Source organism: Xenopus laevis, chromosome 8L, assembly GCF_017654675.1.
Source record: "Xenopus laevis strain J_2021 chromosome 8L, Xenopus_laevis_v10.1, whole genome shotgun sequence".
NCBI classification, from domain to species: domain Eukaryota; kingdom Metazoa; phylum Chordata; class Amphibia; order Anura; family Pipidae; genus Xenopus; species Xenopus laevis.
Window position 1 is genome coordinate 41,077,049 of NC_054385.1, and position 15,995 is coordinate 41,093,043.

The following is a 15,995-nucleotide window of genomic DNA, read 5'->3' on the forward strand; positions in this document are numbered from 1 at the left end:
TTCTGATCAAGGGTTTGACATGTCAACCCACCTTTCAAAGATGCTGAATGCAAGCCATTACCTATGCGATGCATCCTTGGATACACTACACCTACTCGCCATATCATCGGTGTTGGCAGTAGCAGCTAGGAGAGCTCTATGGCTAAAGCCATGGAGCACAGACCCTACCATTTACAGGAACCACCCTCTTTGGCGACGAGCTTGACACCTCAATCTCCAAGGTTTCAGGGGGAAAGAGCAATTTTTTACCCCAAGACAAAGGATCCAGGCCTCCTCAGAACTCACAACACTCCTTTTGGCAATCCTATAACAGATACTTCACACAAAATTTCTCCCGGAATCCCAGAAATCCTGTAATTTCAACCTCCAAAGGTTTTCAGGGACTGGGGAAGACATCTTGGAATGCCCAATGACGTCCAATTAAGTCCTGCACAGAGAGTATTTACCAAGGTCATGGTCAGCCTAGGGGCCTACATGAGGGAACAGCAACTAACCGTCATACCATACTTAGATGATCTCCTTCTCCAAGCTCCATTCAGAGAGGTCGCTCAATGACACAGTGACACCTGTCGATTCATACTTCAGCAACACGGATGGATAATTCACAAGGCAAAAGAGCTCCCTTTAACCAGCTCAATCCATGGTCTTTTTGGGTGCACTCTTTGATTCCCAAAGACATAGAGTATTTCTCACCCAAGAAAAAATCAAGAAACTTCAATGCTACCCAAAAGGCCATACACAGGACAGACATATCCATAAGAAACGGATCTTTCTCTTGGGACTCATGACCACGTCCATAGACAAAGTGCCCTACGCACAATGTCACATGAGACAGCTAAAACTAGAACTCCTCCAGAAGTGGAACAGATCACCCACATTGCTGGAGGCAAGAATCTGTCTCAGCCAATGTATCAAACAAAGACCCAAAATCTCTCTGTAGGATGGACCTGCTCCGTTCTAAACTTCCTGACCGTCACCACGGATGCCAGTCTCCAAAACAAAACTGTGCAAGGAAGGTGGTCCACAGCATAAGCAAAATTACAAATCAACTTGCTCAAACTCCGAGCCATCAGACACGCTCTACTCCACTGGACAGAGTCTCTTCAAAGGTCTCCCATAAAGGTAAACCAGGAGAATGGAAACTGAACCGCAAGATGTTCCTACAAATCACCAGCAAATGGGGATGGCCACAGATCAACCTAATGGCATCTGCCTTCAATCACCAACTACCGTTTAGGGCACCATGTCTATGGATGTGGTCATGAGTCCCAAGCAGTGCTCCTCACTCAACCAGACTACCACTTAAACCAGGAGATTGTTCTCCCATCACTATTGCCCTATGCCCAGAATTCCAAAGGAGAAGGCTCTCCTCACACTAGATGTTGCTAAGTACTGCATTCATAGAACACAGAACTTCCAAAAGTTTGACTCCTTATTTATACTCTTCAAGCTTCCACAACAGGGCAACAAGGCCAGTCCCACATCCATCAGCAGATGGATCCGAGAAACCAGCTCACTTGCCTACACAACAAAGGGAAGGCAAGCCCCCTTCAGGGTTTCATCCCATTCCATGCAAGCGCTTAGAGCGTCATGGGCCCAAGCAAATCAGGCATCGGCGGATCAGATTTGCCCCACTACCACATGGTCCTCTGTTCACACATTTACAAAAAAAGAGTCCTCCATCATAAGGCATGTCTCTCTCTCTATCTTTTTCAGTTTACCAGTTAAGCTTCCAGCACTCTTCCTCTGAATCTCTAATGCTATTCTCTCCTCCCATCCTTCTGCTTTGAGATGTAACCCTTTGGTACCTGTGCTGCCAAGGGAAAATAGAGAAATGGGGATTTGTATACTCACCGATAAATCCCCTACTCGAAGTCCAGAACAGACAGCACAAGATGTCCTTCACTCAGCACTCAGACTCTTGCTCATTCTATGCTTAATAACAACAACAACTGAAATGGGATGGGCTAATGTCGGAAAGAGGAGGAGCAGAGCTGCAGTTTTTTCCTGTCATCCTGCCTTCTAAAGGGAAGCAGACATTAACCCTTTGGTACTGTGCTGTCTGTTCAGGACTTCGAGAAAGGGATTTATCTGTTAGTATACAAATCTTGTTTTTCCCGTTCTGATTCCTCATTATTCCTAATTATGTGTTTTTTTTCAATTTTGCTTTCACTTAATTTAGAGCTCCGTCCATTTAATCACGTCCTACAACTTTCTTTATCTCATAATTATTATTAACATGTATTTTTAGAGCGCAGTGCTGTAAAATAAATGTGCTTATAAATTAAATCACATGAATTACATACATAGAACATATAGAGTTACATACAGAACAATGAGGGCCAGTACAAAAGGTGAGGAAGGCACTGTGAAAAAGAGCTTACAGGGGGCTTAAAGGGGAAGAGAATGAGACACAAGGTGCAGGAGTGGGCAAGATAAAAAATAAGCAGCTGAGAGATGTAGAAGATGGTATTGCATTTGGTAGCTAAACAGAGTGGGGCTCGTTTATAAAAACTTGTCAAATTTGCTTCTGGGCAGTAACCTATGGCAACCAATCAGATAATTGCTTTCAGTGTTCCACCTGCAGCTGACTGAAAAAAGCTAATCACTGATTGGTTGCTATGGGTTACTGCCCATGTGCAAATGTGCTCAGTGTTTATAAATGACCCCCAGTGTGTTTTAAGAGATCTTGTGAAAGCAGGAGAGTTGGGAGAAAGTCATACAGACTGTGGGAGAGAATTCTAGAAGAGGGGTGCAGCCCTTAAAAAGTAGAGTTGAGGAGCAGGCCAATAGAGGAGTGTAGTAAGCAGTTGGGTGAGCATCTAGAGATGAGTTCAGAGATGTAGGGTGGGGTAGAGTTATGAAGTCCTTTGAATGCCAGGGTCATTAGTTGGATTTTATTCTGAAAGGTAGTGGAAGCCAGTGCAGGTACTGACAGAGCAGCATGGCAGAGTAGGAGGGTTGCTGAGGTGTATAAGCCTGGTGGCAGTGTGTTTATTATGGACTGGAAGGGAAGGACAATTAATAGAGAGTTACAGTAGTCTAGACATTATATGATGAGAGAGTCAATAAGAATTTTAGCAGCATCTTGGGTGATAAATTATCATATTTTGGATATGTTCCTTAGGTGAAAGTGACATGATTTACTAAGTGACTGGATATGAGGAGTGAAGGAAAGGGCAGAATCTAGGATAAACCAAAGGCACTGGGCCTGGGGAGTTGGGTAGGGATGTCGCGGACTGTTCGCCGGCGAACTTGTTCGCGCGAACATTGGCTGTTCGCGTCCGCCGCAAGTTCGCAAACGTCGCGCGACGTTCGCCAATAGGCGTTCGCGTCAAAATCGTTCGACCATTCGATCGCTAAAATCGAAGGATTTTCGTTCGAATCGAACGATCGAAGCCATTGGATTGAATGAAATCATTCGATCGAATGGCTTCGATCGTTCGATTCGAACGAAAATCGTTCGATCGAACGATTAAAATCCTTCGATCGTTCGAATCGAACGATTTTCGGATGTTCGAAGTTCGCAAACTGTTCGCATTTTTTGCCGGTGTTCGCGAACGGCGTTCGCGAACACATTATCGGCGGTTCGCTACATCCCTAGAGTTGGGTGATAGTGGAATTGTTAACTACGATAGCTACTTCTGGATTGTTATGGGTGTTATTTTGGGGAAAGAGAACCATTTAGAGAGGTTTAATTTAAGGTAGCGTTGTGACATCCAATTAGAGATAGCAGACAGACAGGAGGAGACCCAAGTTAAGAGCTCTGGCTTGAGATCAGGAGAGGAGAGAGAAATTTTTTCAAAAATGTCCATGAACTATTATGTGCAAGATTTCCCAGAGCATGATTTTTTAAATCAAAGTGTATTATAATTGTATTATAATTGTCATTGCCAAGTATATTATAGTAAGAGCAAACATAGCATCCACACATGCTGTTCCCCAGTACACATCTAGACTGGACCATTTGTAATTATCTGCCATGAACGCGTAGTAAACTGGGAGTAGCACATCATGTTTTACATTAGGGGCCTTGTCTTCAAAATTTGGATTTGTGTAATTATAGAGGTTTCTTCAACCTTGATTAAAGCTCAAAAGAAAATATGAAAAGCACAAATTAAAAAAAAAAAACACAGAATAAATATAAATGTGAATACCTCCAAATCCTCGTTTTCCTGTGATTACAAGCGAAAAAAAAGTTCATAAATACTTTATAATTTGCTAAGGAGCTCCTGTTCAATTCTACATGACTTTCGCCATCTTTTAAATGACTACTACTATTATATTGAGTTTTTCAGGGTTACAAAAATGTTTGCTTTTCGGGTTAGTTCACACACGCCTTCCCTGTTCCTGCGCCGGCTAAAATGAAAAAAAAAAAACGCTGGCGGTAATCACACGCGGTGGTTTGTTTTCCGAAGTCTCAAGAGGAAACTTCAGGCGACTTCGGAAAACGAATCACCGCAAAAACTAGACGATTAGTCGCCAGGCGACCAAATCTCCCCAAAACGCCCCATGTGAACTAACCCTTAGAGTAATTGTAAAATGTTTGAATAGCGGAAAAAAATACAAACATTTGTAAATCAGACCCTAGAAATACTGTATGTAAATCTGAAGAAAATAGAAAACGTAGGGGGGTTCATTTCATAAAATAGCTTTTCTGTATTACATTGCACTGTCACTCATTATTAAAATTATATTTTATTAGTGGTGGTTTGTTACTTTTTTTTTTTTTAATTTAAAATTTTTATTAACCATCATTTCCAAAGAAAGACAAGAGGTACAACAAAGATGCAGAAGGATATTCAAGTGACAGTAGTAGCTGCTGCATAACAGAATATGACTGTTCAAGTAGCACAATCAACACATATGCATCATATCATGGAGATGAATATTGCCATAACGAGAAAATGAATCCGTATGGAAATAAATGAGTTTAGTAGAAAGGTAGATAGAGAAAAAGAAAAAGATAAAGGAATATAGAAAAATAGACAGGTCTGACGAGGTCTGGGAAGGTAGAAAGGGTAGATCATTGTACGATACCTCGAAGTTGCAAAGTCTCCAGATACTGAGCCCACGGATACCACTCCAGTTCCCCCTCATAACTTCTATCCTGAAGTCTGTTCCTTATGGATTCCATCGCCCTAATCCAATTCACCTTTGATATCAAAATTTGTAAGCTCGGAAGTGTAGGTCTCTTCCAATTTGCTGCCAGTAATGATCTTGCTGCTGTCAGGATATGAGTGGCTAAAATACGTGTTTGTTTCAAGCGTATGGCCCTAATCCTCATTCCCAAGAGAAAAGTGTGTGGGGAGGGCTGTATAACGCAACGCAGAACTTCAGAGAGCAAAGTTGCCACCATCTTCCAAAATATCTGAGCCAGATACAGGTCCACCAGGTGTGCAGGAAGGAACCCCTTTCTCCACAGCCTCTAAAGCATTGCGAGTGATCAGGGTTACCGCTGAGGGTAGGGTGGTTTGTTACTTTTAATGCTGGTTTCAGAGCAGTAGAGTCATCCACAAGAGTGTTTGCTAAGAAATATAGAAGGCTTGATTGTGGCTTTGACTAATGCACAGCTTCTATGTGGTTGATGCAAGCCCCAAAAATATTTTATCTTTTAGGACCCAGATGATCTAATGGGTTAGTTACTTCCCTTCACCAGCCTCAAATGTCTAATCTGGGTTGGCTAGCATGTGGTATATATGTTGTTCCTATTTACTGCTGCCCATCCATCTTTCAGGTGACATTGCTTTAAAATGTTCTCAAAGATGCCTTTGACATAAATGTAGTGTGTGCAGTTTTAAACATCACATTACAATATCTTTAGATGCACAGCAAGTCTCATACAGTATTTTCTCTAATACGCTGGTAAAAAGACAAATTGATTATATTTAAGAAGAGCAGCTCAGTACTTAGCCAGGATCATTTTAAAACACTGCTAAGTATGCCTACAGTTAGAAAGCAGACAATAAAATAAGCAGAGCTTTTATTTGGCTGAGTTTTTCACATTATTGTCTTTTAAAATACTTTTCAAAGTAATAAAAAAAACAAGAATAGCACAATATCTTTTGCTAACAAAAGCCTGATTTTTCTGCTGTATAGACCCCCTAAGTGAAGTAAAAGTTATTTAAGCTGAAAATAAAGGATATTGGCTCAAGGAACTCATGGTTTTTTAATGACTTCAGCACCTTTTTATTCTTCTCTCAAAGTGACTGGGCCTAGATAATAGCCAACACTGTTGCCTTTATAGCCTTTTAGAAATGGCATAATACCTCAAACGTACTAACATCCACCGAGGGGAATGGGAACATTCTAATGAGAAGATGCTTAGCAGACTTGATGTCTAAAAAGAAATTTCTCCAACTCTCAAGGAAATGTCTCTTCTTCCAGCAGCATTTGCTGCAGATGCTCTTTCATAATATATAAGGAATGATTGCACATTTTATGTTATTTATTAGAAAAAGCTATTTTGATTGAGTGTCTGTAATTAAGACGTATTAACAGTAAAAAGCAATGCCATTTTTAAAACTGGATTCATCGCCTTATGGTGCTTTTAGTTATATGGAAATACATTAACAGCTAAGATCCTTATATAGTCATTTTCCAACATGTTGTACTGGTATTATTAATATGACTGTGTGTTCACTATAATATTTCAGATTAAAAGGGATACGCTTCACTAGCACCTGTATATTATATGGTACAGAAGATTATTTTTTATGTTAAGGCATCATGAAATTTATTTAATTTATTTAAAATGTTTTTCATTATTTCAATATTTTTCAATATTATTACATTTAAAAGCTCTGTTTTATCCTGTGCCCACCAGCACTCCCTGACTCACATACAATTTTTAGGGGGTAAATAGGGGTGCCTTTCTCCCACTGCATCCTCATAAATACATAGCTGCCAAACTCAGACATTTCTGTATTCATGCAGAAGTAGAAAAGCCACAGGTGTAATGTGAAAAAATATGGTGACTTGCCCTTTTCACCCTACCCTACACTTAGGGGCAGATATATCAAGGGTTGAAGTGAAAATTTGAATTTAAAAATTTGATTTTCAAACTATTTTTAGTGTACTTCAACTATCGAATAGTCCAAAATTAGATTCAAATATCGAAATTTATCATGTACTGTCTCTTTAAAACTTCGACTTCGAGCATTCGCCATCTAAAACCTGCCGAATTGATGTTTTAGCCTATGGGGGACCTCCTAAAACCTATCTGGAGTCATTTGGTGGACTTTGAAAAATTGAAGATTTTTGGGGCAAATACTTTGATTCATATTCGATCAAATGTGCTAAAACTTAAATTTAAACTGTTCGAATACAGCCTATTCACCCGAAGTTAAAAACTTTTCTTTTCTTTTTTAAATAAATTTCGATTCGGTAATTCGGTAATTTTTTATTCTAATTTCGAAGTTATGGGAGTTCAAAAAACTCCCATTACTTCCAAATTCGACCCTTTATAAAACTGACCCTTACTAAATGATCCACACAGTCGAAATGGCAAAACATTTGGAAGAATAGAGCAAAAAAAAATAATTTAAAGAGCAAATAAACCTCATCCAACTATTGAAGTTTATAGATATGTGAACTTGTGAAACACACGCAGCATAAGGCGATGGAAATTGTGAATGTGATAAAACAGAGAAGAAGGGTAGACATGGAATAGTAAGAAACTATAGATAAGAAATTTAAAGTGAAAATTTTAAGATTTAAATATCCAACGTATAGTATCACTGCCTTTATAGTATAATTCTAGTGACTACTGCAATGAAAGATTATAGAATAATAAAAATCTAAAGTCAGAAATCTAAAGACTAGAGAATACTTGTATTTAAGTTACTATGACTAATCAATTGGCATCAATAAGATCTGTGGCTGTGGTTTCCAAAATGGTTTTCTGGAGAATGTATTTCTTAGGATAGTAAATTTGTCCTGATGTCTAAAAATGCATTTGTTGAAAATATTTACCAATTTCCTTCTAAAATTGTATATTGTGAGCACACAATGTAAGAATTGTCAATTTGGCCTAATTGCCAAGTAGCCACACCACACCTTTGCTTTGTTTTTAGAGACAAACTGTCCATTAAAGTGATACTGACTTTCTAGTGTCAGTATCTATTTAAGTGCATTGGTTTGCCAAGTAATAAACAGAATTTATAACATGCATACACACATCTCAACCTCATATGCAGTAGTGAAATTTTTGTGTATGGTAATCGGTGAATCTTAAATCACAGCTTATAGATGAAAATTGTATTTTATTTATTTTCAACAAAGCTGTTAAATTGGTTTCAATAAAGTTAATTAAAAAAAAAAAAAGTTGCTTGAATATTTAGATGTACTTACCCTATAGACTTTTGGTTTTTAGTTGCCAATCTATTACATTTAGAATTTTTACATTTGATGCATTCTAAAAAGTTGAGTTTGAAAAGTGGACAGTGCAGGGACAGGCAGAAAGGGGCAGAACATGTGGAGCAGGAGAAGTGTATGAGTCTGGCAGCAGTGTTCATGACAGTTTGGAGTGAGGCCACTTTAGACAAGAGAAGCTCATGACTCCAAGCATGAACCTTTGGTCATAATTTGTTTAAGGAAAGATTGAAAATGGGAAATATTCCCAGGCTATTAGGAATAATGGTGTTGGCAATGTCAAACTTCTGCAATAGTGAGTTTTGGGGTGTCAAAAAATAACAAAAGTACATGTTTTCTTAACATTACCCTGACTCTGAGGTTTACCAGTAAAGTTTAGTGAGCAGAATTATGTCTTTGATGTGGTTCAAAATATTTGCATATTTTAGTACAGTTGACTGACAAGATTGGTTTAAATGTGCTAATTACTGTATAAAATCAAATCTCTTGTGAAGATGTGTTTTCACTGATGCACTTCATTAAGGTGACACCTCTTTCATTTGTAAGTACGTGTTATACATTCTGTTAAAATTATATTTTAATAATGAAACTGTCCGTTTATATTTTAGTACAGGTATGGGATCTGTGAATTACGGAAAGGCCATTTCCCATGGGGGCAAATTCACTAAGATCCGAAGTTGCGCCAGCGACAGCTTCGCCACACTCGCCAGGTGTAGTTTCGCCAGTGCTACGCAAATTCACTAAAATGCGAAGTTGCGCTCAGGGAAGTGAACGGTAGCGAAGTTGTGCTACCATTACTTCGTCAGGCAAAGTGAAGTTACGCTAGCGACGCCTAATTTGCATTTGGCGCGAAGTTAGAATAAAATGGACATATATGCTGCAGCAAATACCCAGGAAACCTTTAAAAAATAAAATAAAGGTGTTCTATTGCCCTACACATGTGCCCACTGTATCGTTGAGTTGCCATATGTTAGGAAATGTAGAGGGGAAGAAGGGTATCCCCAAAAAAAACGTACGCTATTTTTCATACTATCACCTTTAAAAGAGTAAAAGACTCCAGTGTTTTTTGGGACTTAGAAAAAATTTCAGCTATTTTTGGACAAAACTCCTATCTATTGTATTGAACTTCGTCTGGCGCAATAGGTAACGTTCAGTAAAATGCACAAGTTAGGAAATTAGCATAGTTAATAGTGATGGGCGAATTTATTTGCCAGGCGCGAATTCGCGGTGAATTTGCGCGATTCGTGTCCAGCGAATAAATTCGCGAAACGCCCGCGAAAATTCGCCGAAAAAATTCGCCGGCGTCAAAAACGGACGCCGGCGCCGTTTCACGAATTTTTCGCCGTTTCGCGAATTTCGCGCGAAATTCGCAAATTTTTCAGCGAAACGGCCCAAATTCGCCCATCACTAATAGTTAAGTCTCTTCGCCATAGCGCAACTTCGTCTGGCATAAGGGTGCAAAGTAGCGCTAGAGTAGTTCCACTATGCTAGCGAATTTACGCCAGCACCCATTAGTAAATCGGCAAAGTAACGAAATGATGTCACGCTGGCGAATATACGTGCTAGCGTTAGCCGCTTCACGCTTTAGTAAATTTGCCCCATAGACTCCATTTTATCCAAATAATCCAAATTGTTAAAAACTATTTCCTTTTTCTCTGCTCTGTAATATTAAAACAGTACCTTGTACTTGATTCCAACTAAGATACAATTAATCCTTATTGGAAGCAAAACCAGCCTATTGGGTTTATTTAATGTTTATATGATTTTCTAGTAGACCTAAGGTATGAAGATCTAAATTACAGAAAGATCCCTTATCTGGAAAAACCCCGGTCCTGAGCATTCTGGATAACAGGTCCCATACCTGTACTGCAAAAAATAGTTAAATGGCATATAGGAGGAAAATTACCATAAAGTTGAAAAATGTGTATTGGAACAAAGGCATCCAAGACTTATGTGAAGGATTTTCTCATTGGTAGATCTATGCAAGAATGCTGGGAATTTACATAAAATAAATTATGCTATTGTATTTTGTGGTTTTAGAAAAGAATTGCTCTGGTCTAGAAACCCACAACAACCACCAGTTGTCTTTTGCTAAGCAAACACAGAAATAATTAACTAATAATTATGATTGGTTGCTCTGGGTTACTGAATCTAGCCAAGTTTGGTTTAAAACAGGAAAAATGTAGTTCTCATGAAGAATTTAAAGGATGTTCAAAAAAAAAATTTCATACAGAATACCTTTTGACTAGATATACAGAGATAACTATGCAACAGGCACCATGATGATTGGACAAAAATATATCGAAATACTAGGTTACAAATGGTCTGGTAGTACTATATAACACATAACCAGTTGACATAGTGTTACCACTGAAAGTGCATGTAGCTCTATATCATGAAGAACATTTGGAGAGAAGCTGTAGGAGAAATGTGGATGGGTGTGGGTGGTATTTAATCAAAGCTTGAATCACAAAAGGAAAAACTTGCACCAACAAGATTTTAAGATATACAGTAAGAGACTGTGGGTTTTATAATCTGCCTATGCTATAATGAGCATGTTTGGAAAAGACTTGGATGCAGTGCCAGGAACACTATTTAAAGCAAGATTATTACTGAACTCACTAAAACCATGTGGTACAGGTACAGGTATGGGACCTGTTATCCAGAATTAATTTTTCTGTAATTTTGATCTACTAGAAAATCATTTAAAGGTTAACAAACCCAAACAGACTTGTTTTGCCTCCAATTAGGATTAATTAGGTTTTGCAAAATGGAGTCTATGTGAAATGGCCTTCCTGTAATTCGGAGCTTTCTGGATAACGGGTTTCCAGATAATGGATCCCATACCAGTATAAAAGGGGATGTGCAAGTATGCGTAGATGTGTAAGTGTAATCCTATCTTGGCTTAAAAGTGCCTTTTATTGCTAGAAAACATTTTCTACTTATAAACTCTAACCAACATCATAAGTCTTTGACCTTTTTGAAATTAAAATTTGAGCATTTATAAATCCAATGTTATTTCTAATATACAGTACATTACTTTTTAATGAAAAAAAAAATCAGAATCTATATGTACTTAATTTCTGCAGATCTCTATTTTAGTAGGTGAAATGAAACCAGAGAAACTCTTCCAATATCTCTTCTTTCCCTCTGGCACTGGCTCCTACCTTCACTTTTTTTTTTTTACCCAGTGATGCAGTTTATTCTGATAAATTGTTTTTTTTCCCTTAACAACACCTCCCTGTTAACCATTACTGGATAATGAAAGATGACACAGAGAAAGCAGTCTCCACTTAAATCTGAGACTATGTTATAATTACCTGCATTATCATCTAATTTCTGCTTAAATGCTGTGAATGTTTTATGAAATGTGGACACAACCTTTTATGGCAGTATACAATATTAACACTTTTGCAGTCTCAAAAGTGTTCAAACCAGGTGAATTGTTTTGCACATCTTTACATAAGACTAAGAATAGGTGCTTAAAGCACTACTAATAGGGCTTAATTATTTACTATTAACTATTATTAACACCCCTAGACATTCCAACTGCTTGCCTTAGCCCTTTTTTGTTCAAACGCCTTATTTTGGAAGGTTATTTCATCCGAAATGCATCCCACACAATAATCACCGACCCCAATGAAAAGGATATAACATGCCGCCTCAGTGGTCCTCTTCTGTCACTGAAATAGACTTAACCTCACAGTTACTCTGTCCCTGGCTATTTTTCTTTTGCACACACAGTATACCCCACAGGCTTACAACTTGGGGAAGCATTTATTCTATACCCCGATTGCCAGAATGTGTCGATAATACCTCCTACTCTTTCACAAGTCCTTAGAGAAAAACAGAAAGCTGTCAAAAGAGCAGTTAGATACCAATAGGGAAAAAAGGACTTGTAACACTGTGCTCTGGAAAGCACTGAGATGGTCCAAATAATTTAGCTTTGTAGAGCCCTTACTAGACAGTCCATGATAAGCTATAGCCGATGTGATCCAGTGATGATTATTGTGCCTTATTGTCCCCCTAAGCTAAAAATCACCTCCTTCCTAATAGCATTATCCAACATGAAAACATTCTTTGTGCACTTGCTTAGGTGTATTGTTCAATTTGTCCTGTTGAAAATGCAAAATAAGATATATTTCAATATATATGGGATACTTGGGACCTGGGCTTTTCTTGATAAGGGTTATTTCTCTTAGCGTACCATACCTGAAAGCTGCTAAGAAAATCTAACTTACAAAAAAAGCAATAGAATTGTTGTTCCAGCAACATGAATTTATGTAGCTTAGATACAATCAGAAAAGAAGGAAATCGGAAAAAAAAAGAAATGCTTACTTAAATAGAACCTAAATGATCTGGTGTATTAACTATACCAATATTCCATATATAATTGCATAGTACCGTACAAAGAAAACTGTGCCTATGCAGGTCCTCGTGTGCTTTATACTTATACATTTGAACTGCTCATATTCATCCATTGATTAGTTACGCGAACATCTGCTAAATAAATCTGTTTGCTAAACACTGTCCATTTCACTCTTCCTTATGGACAATATGTATCATCTGTTCTGACTCTGAGCTGAATTTCTAATTCCAAAGGTAATGTAATTAAGAAAAAAAATCCCTAACATCTTTGTTTGGGAGCAAGCACTAGGCACATCTAATTGGGCAAATGTTACAAATGCTGAAGCTTTGAATTTGTAGAATATATAAATATTACAGTATGGTTAATTACAGCAAATGCCAATTTATATTTCCTGGTGTTGTTCTTCCCTACAGTACACAACTGGCCCCATTAAGACTAAAAATTATCTTTCCAAAGCAAATATAAAGCCCCAGCCATAAGAGAATATTTTGAAAGCAAGACAGTTTTGCAGTGAATTATAATGTTAATTACCATAAAACTTTAACAAATAGAGCTCACATCTCATTAACTTAAAGTACAATATGACTGCAGCAATATTCATCTCCCTAAAGAATGCTTATCAGTAGAAAAAGAAGATAAAAGTTTTGCTAAGAACTACCACTAATGACAACATTAACTTTCGTTATTAAGGAATTAAAATTAATTTTTGGAAAGGCATATCTCTATCTATCTTATACCACTTTGGTGCTTTTTTTTGTTCTGTTTCCATTCAGTGTGACAGAAGTGCTGACGAAAACGGTCTAGGATATTCATGATAATACATTTTACATCTATTTCTAGATATTTTCTTTTGTGGGTTCTTTTTGTATTGACAAAATGCCTGATACTGGAGTTTGTGAGAAGCTGAATGGATTTGAAAGTAAATTGTTCAATTCTTCTATGATTTCCTATTGAAATTTGGAAAAATTGCATTCAATTATTTATTTTAATACACACTTTTACAAGAATTATCTACAATTTTAATTATATAATTAATTATACAATTAATAATTATATACAAATGTACAAAAAGACATGAGGGCTAATTGCAAGTTGCAAGTGCCTTAGAGTTAATGGATATATAGTTGTGCTCAAAGTCTAACCAAACTAGGGGCAAATCTACTAAAAGTTGAAGTGGCTACCGCTAGCAAAAATTCGACAGCATGACGTCATTTTGCCACTTCGCCGATTTACTAACGGTGCTGGCATAAATTCGCTAGCGAAGTGGAACTACTCTAGCGCTTCTTCGCACCCTTACACCAGGCGAAGTTGCACTCTGGCGAAGGGACGTAACTACGCTAATTCACTAAGTTGCAGATTTTCGTGAACGTTAACTCTATCGCCAGACTTTACTTCGCCACCTCAGACCAGGCGAAGTGCAATAGAGTAGATATGGATTGGTCCAAAAAAAGTTGACATTTTTTCTAAGTCCCAAAAAACGCTGGCGTCTTTTCCTTTTTATAGGGTGATAGGCTGAAAGAGATCAAAAAATTTTTTTTAGGGTACCCTCCTTCCCCACTACATTTGACATCTAAACTATACTGTGGGCACATGTGTAGGGCATTAGAACACATTTATTAAGGTTCCCTGGCCTTGTGTAGTGTAATGTGTTTGTTGCTACATATACGCCCATTCTACTTTAACTGCACAACGTATGCAAATTTGCCATCACTAGTGTAACATCGAACCGTTGATCATAATATCGCTAGTGCAGATTCGCAAATGATCGGTAACTTGTGCGCAACTTCGGATCTTCGTGAATTTGTGCAGCCCTGGCGAATCTACGCCTGGCGAAGTGCGGCGAAGCCAATGCTGGCGCAACTTCGGAGGTAAGTAAATTTGCCCCCTAGAATCCACGATTTGACCGATTTATTATTAAAAAAACTTGATTGAATCATATGTTTTTTTTCTGGCTGATTCAAGCAGACCACAGAAACTTCAAAATAGGATAGGGACCTCTGCCATTGACTTATACACAACCTCAGCAGGTCTGAGAGGGTGGATTTTCAGATCTGGCTTTAATAAATCTCAAAATATTTGAGTTTTAAAAGACCCCTGAAATTTTTTGGCCCAAAAAGCCAGACCGGAGTTTAGTAAATAACCTCAAATTTGCACTGACATGTATGGTGCTGCTGTTCTCTTACCATAGAACCAGGTTCAAAATCTAGTTCAGGACACAAAGTGCAACTCTGAAAATGTACAAAGCAGCTCTTCGTTTTTCTCCTGACAAAAGAAGCTGTTAATTATTGAGCTCCTTTTGTAAAGCGCTCCCCTTGGTGCTCTTGATATGCAAAATAGGGTCAGTTCATTACAAGGGATGCACCAAACCCTTCTTTTCTGAAAGGGGGAATCATTGGGTACTGATTTGGGCAAATACTGATCCAAATCTGAACCATGGTGCATGGTTCTGATGAAGCGCCCAATAGCGCGAAACGCGTCAGGAGGGTGTGGCTAACAACAGGTAGGCAGACTGGGGGGGAGACACTGCTTTGTGGTGTGTGTGAATTGAATATTGATATGTTATTTTTTGTGGTTTATATGCACCAATAAATGTTTTTAAGCGAGAAACTGTGCATGTCTTTGATATTTACCTTGGTTTAATTGGGCCTGTGCACAGGACTCGCTGTATAGACAGCAGCTACCCCATAATTGATTTTGTTTTACTACATGGTGGAAAAAGCCACTGCTTTTGAGAAATGACATGTTTGCACACATGTGGCATTTTTATCCATTATCCACAGATTCGGTAGCCACAGGTAGCACACAATGCTGATAAAAGCACAACTGTACTGCTTTCTGGTAGTGCAAAGAGTTGGGCCCAAGGGCACGAATCCTGGGAATTGTGCTGTAAAAGCTTTGTAAGTGTTAAACCTGATCAAACCAATGATTTGCTTGTGAGTTTGAAGGCAAACTTGTAATTCCAATATGTAATTGGTTAATATTTATTGCTTATACTGTATATACAGATGAAGCCACTTGGATTTGTGAGTTAAATGCGTCATGACTCAGGGTTAATTGAAGAAACTGGGTTATCTAAAGTTATCTTAACTCATTTAATGCATTTAACCTTTTCATTAGCATACCAAAGCACCATTGTTCACAATGGTGAATGCTTTAATTAGATGGGATGTTGTGTCACAGTTTTCTGTGTTAAATGAGATAAATGGGATATCTGTGTTTAGTTATTCTGTGTCAAACAGACAAACCAAAGTGG